At 41.3% G+C, this 4,949-nt stretch overlaps 1 long non-coding RNA gene across 1 annotated transcript; it reads right to left on the minus strand.

The window, feature by feature from the left end:
- Positions 1-527: 527 nt before the first annotated feature.
- LOC119358906 lies at positions 528-1,133 on the minus strand. Its single transcript, XR_005172322.1, has 2 exons — positions 934-1,133; positions 528-814 (listed from the first exon to the last, which is right to left on the minus strand). It is a non-coding gene; the product is annotated as an uncharacterized LOC119358906 (long non-coding RNA).
- Positions 1,134-4,949: the final 3,816 nt, after the last annotated feature.

The following is a 4,949-nucleotide window of genomic DNA, read 5'->3' on the forward strand; positions in this document are numbered from 1 at the left end:
TAATGGATAATAACAATGCACATGCTTTCATGAGAAAAATGATTTTAAGAAATTTAAAAGGCATTCAAGTGTTATTATCATTTGTAATGCAGTGCAGAATAAAGAGTTTAATGTTTGTGTACCACCTTTATTTTGTGCATCAGGTGTATAGGGTCGAATTACATTTTTTTATCAAAGTACATTGCAAGCGTATTATTCCAAAGAAAATGTTCTTGCCTATCTTTTTATCTATATAAAATTTGACATGCAACCAATAAAATTTTTCAAAAGCCCGTGGCAACGCACGGGCAGTCTACTAGTATATATAATATTCATTGGTCCTCTAGAGAGAATTTTCTCATGACTGTAGTCTTGGATGTATCAAATCTTTCTATACAACTGATCATCATACTTCTGTTTTAGTATCATCCACTCCCGGGTTGCGCAATATGACAATACATGGTTAGGAACGATGCAATTTCATGTTTAACAAAGCGAAGAGACACCATGGGACAAACTAAACACAACAGATCCATACCTCTGAAAAATCAAGGAAGTGATCATCTCATATAATTAACATACCTTATCAAAAATAAAAGCCCATATTACATAGTTACATAGCTCTTTAGTTTCACATGGTCTGTACTCTGTACTGATTGTACATAAAGTGTTCCTCTGATCACAGATGACCTTGGGTGTGGAAATTTTATGTTGGACTAATGATGCATGCCTTGGATAGGTACCCTTTATGATAGGTAGCTAAAACAGAGAATTTTGGAAACAATTTCATAGTCACCAGCAGTCGTGCAGATCTTGGATGGGTGCATCTAGCTGCCTGATAAAAAAAACAATGGATGACGAACAGCTTGATGAGAGTTCAATGGAGTATCGGGAGTGTGGCAACCAATTTACTTCGTGAGTATTACAAAACGAATCAACATATACACCACTTACCGGAGTCACTTGAATGGAAATAAAACTCTAGAGGGGGAGAGGGGCGCGACCGCGCTCAGGATACAGATTGCGCAAGGCTGCCGAGCACACGACAACTCCATCCTCTGCAGCAGTAGGTCGATGGCATGGGGCGACAGTAGATCGTCAGCAACAACTGACCTGGCGGCAAAGGCGCGTGGGGCGGCAGGAGGAGACGCGGTGCGTCGCGTGGCCACCGGCAGCGCGAGCAGAGAACAACATACGAGATCAAGATGGATGGATCCCAAGAGGCGAAATGGGGTGAGGATAAGGTCGCGGCAGCGGTGGATTTTTATGATCTATTCCTTCCGTTCGGAATTACTTGTCGTAGAAATGAATGTATCTAGATGTATTTTAGTTCTAGATACATCCATTTCCGAGACAAGTAATTCTGAACGGAGGGAGTAGTAGAAACGAAGATGGAAGAGTTTCACTTACAGGCTATCTATAATCGGTTAGGGAAGACGGAAGAGGAGGCGATCGCTAGTATTCTTCGGTCAGACGGTTGGTTCCCCGGGTTCTTTGCGGGAGTTGGGCGTCTGTGCTAATCTTAAGGAAAAAATAATTAATTTATCTAAAAAAGAAAAAAGCTGATGTGGCACAATGATGATGTGGATAGGCCGCATGTCAAGAGAAATAAGTTAGGCTGGTTTTAATGAGGAGTATCATATACTAGTATCATACATATGATACTAGTGTATGATACTACCACCCTAATGCATAGTATCATATATTAGTATCATGTTGTACTCTATTTATTGCCATGCATAACACAAAGTAGTATAATATTTAATATGATACGGTATCATGATATAATACTACACACCATCTCTTTCTTTATTTAATGCTATGCCTTCTCATCAAAATTGCCTAGTTGGCATGCATGATACTAGCTATGATACTACCATTACGACCAGCCTTAGTGGGGATGAACTATTTAGGTATTATAGATTTCTAAATAGATAGCATATTAGAAAGCATGCACTCTAAATTTGGCTCGCAATAAAAATAGTATTCATATTGTTTTCTTGAGTAAAGAAGGTATTCAAATTGTTTGGGTGAAATGTACGTGAAAGAAATATTGATTTATGAAGAATGATATTTCTAATTATGTATGCCAAGAATTAGGTACTATACACTTTGTGTCTATACATTTCACGGATTTACAAAATGTTCACGAATTTAAGAAAATGAAAAAAGAAAATATAAAAATAAGAAGAAATAAAGAAAAATAAACCGAAGAAAAAAAGGCAAAAAGAAAAACAGAAAGATAAGATGCACAACAAGAAGTAGTATAAAAGAAGAAGCCAGGCACAACAGGTACGCTGTACTAGTTGGTTGCTGCAGGTAGATATAAATCAAGAGGTTTGGTGTTCGATACTGCTCACCCACTAATTTTTTGAAGCTTAAAAATAATAAATGGGCCAGGCCCACGATGGTGGGGGGACGTGCGCCAGTTGTCTTTTTTTTTGCATGATAATACGTGTCTCGTTCAAATCAGAAAGAACAAAGTACAAGTCACGTAAAGACCGACATGACAAAACTAAAAAGATAGCAGAACATCCCTGAGCTTGACACCAACGCACGTCACCTGCCTCCGGCACCACCACAGCAGCCACCGAAGGAAATAATGACGAATCACCTCCTCACCCGAGCTCGACGCGGCTCCATCGCTGATATGTAGCTTTGCGGACCTCCAAGGTGGCTCTCTAAAAGTGAAGCCCTTACCGTTGAACGAATTAGACCGGGGCAACACCCCGGACACGCCATCGAACTCCAGATCTGACACCCCACCACGACTAAAACGCCGAAGGAGGAAACCATATCTGCCATCTACGAACCACGAGCCCAGCACATGCTCCGTCTTCCAGATGTCGTCGATGCAGACCACAATCTGCATCCGCTCCTGGACTACCTCCCAAGCTCCGCGCTGACGCTGGAGCAAACGCCGTCGCAACAGCGGAGCCCGAGGACACAGGTCCACCACGAGGATGCCGCCGCCGCCACACCATCCTTGCTTGAACAGACTGGTTTTCAAATCCATCCCCAACCATAGGACCGATGGCCTCGTCAGGGAAGGATCCGAAGAATCTTTATTCAGCATTGTCATAGTTGCCGCCGAAGCAAAGACGATGAACAACCTAAAAACCTAGACTACGAGAAAGTAAAAGCGATCCACACGCGTGGATCCGGCGACCCCTCTCACCACCGACGACCGAGGTCGCCGGCGGAGGGGAGCCGCCGGAGAGTGGCGTTGGAAGATCAGCCTCCCCTGGTGGCGGCTAGGGTTCCAGCCGCCAGGGACGAGAGGAAACAGGAAAGAGTACGTGCGCCAGTTGTCTGATGGACCGACGGATCTGCTATGTACGTATATGTATAGCTCGTACGCGTCACATACCGAGGTGTCTATACGTTATGGTCAAATGACCATACTATCCTTATACGGTTTGTGAAGGGTGTGTGTGTGTGTACCGAAGCATAGCTCCACTGCAGAATATGGCTTATCTTTCAGCTGCATTTAGGGAAACTAATTGAATACCCGTGCGTTGCCACGGGATAACAAGTAAATTTTACGACATAACTTATTGATTGAATGTGTTTTATTTGGACGGAGAGGTTAGAAACTGTGAAAAAGAAAACATCACCATATATATATTCGTGCTTCCTCCCCCACCCAAGCCCCCTTCTCATTCAATGTCTTCCCATTACATGTGTGATGTTTCATCATCATCCACGAGCTTGTTCTAGTTCTGACGATTACCTAACGAAATTCATCTTGCCTGGTGTTCCATATTATCGCATCTAATGTCCATCACTTAGATGGATAGTAACAACGAATGTGCGGCTGGCCTCAACTTCACCTCAAACTACACACGACACATGCTCCTTCTTACCCCATGTTTTCACATGAAAGGTAAGAGTATATAATAGATCTGAGTCGTTGATCTCATTAATTAGTGGTCTGATTAATTCTTACCTTCTTACCTCACATGTAAAAAGAGGGGGTAAGAGGGAGCATGTTAAAATTTGCCGTCACTGTATGTGTGAAACAACAATGGTAACCGCGAACTTTTGTGAGAAATTTCCTTCAGACACAATATAGTAGGCCATGGTGAACTTGTGTGATTAAGTTCCTTGAAAACACAATATAGTTTGCAAATCCTTTTAAGTAATCTCAACTGGTGCTTAGTTTGTCATTCTAATTCACTATTGGAGTTCAATATGATTCAACAGAAGCTAACTAAAAGTAAGTAGTGTTGCCATATTAGTGGTATGCTTGTTTCAAGATTTGAAAAGATATATTGCCTGAAAACCCTGTAAGTGCCCCTTCTAAATAAATGTGAATGGAAGAGAAAATGTTTCAAAGTTTCTTACCAGCGCTAAGTCACTGCAACTTGTGCGTGCTCATGTACATAGCCGACAAGTCGATAACAAAATCAGATCTACATTTCTAACAAATAAAATAGTTCTCTAATGAGATAAGTATCACTCAACCTGTAGGGATAATATGATATTGAACCAATTATATATGTAAAAATATGTGATTCAATTTGGGTGTACATGAACATGAATAATTGGGTAGGCATAGGAGCCAAAACTGAAAACACAAAGGTACTCGGCAGCAACAAAACAACTCACTTCTATGACACATCGACAATAAAAAACCAACACCGTATTTTTGGTCAGGTGGTTCATTGTGGTGATGGCCCAAAGGTCCCACGCTACTTTGTACGGTCTAGAACATGTATATGTACTGATTGTGAGGCTGCAAAAAAGAGTATAATGAGTCCTTGTACGTCTAATTAAATTCATAAATCCGGTGAAGTGTGTAAGGTTGAACCAAACTGCAGGCCATCACTACACTAATCTAAGAGATGGCTTATTACTGAATTAAAGATGCTGGCATTTAGTGCATAAGTAAATACAGAAAGCACAATGACAACATAGCTGCAGAGCCACATCATAAAAAAGTAGTATTACCACTTTGGCATATTTAT

This window comes from Triticum dicoccoides, chromosome 2A (genome assembly GCF_002162155.2).
Source record: "Triticum dicoccoides isolate Atlit2015 ecotype Zavitan chromosome 2A, WEW_v2.0, whole genome shotgun sequence".
NCBI classification, from domain to species: domain Eukaryota; kingdom Viridiplantae; phylum Streptophyta; class Magnoliopsida; order Poales; family Poaceae; genus Triticum; species Triticum dicoccoides.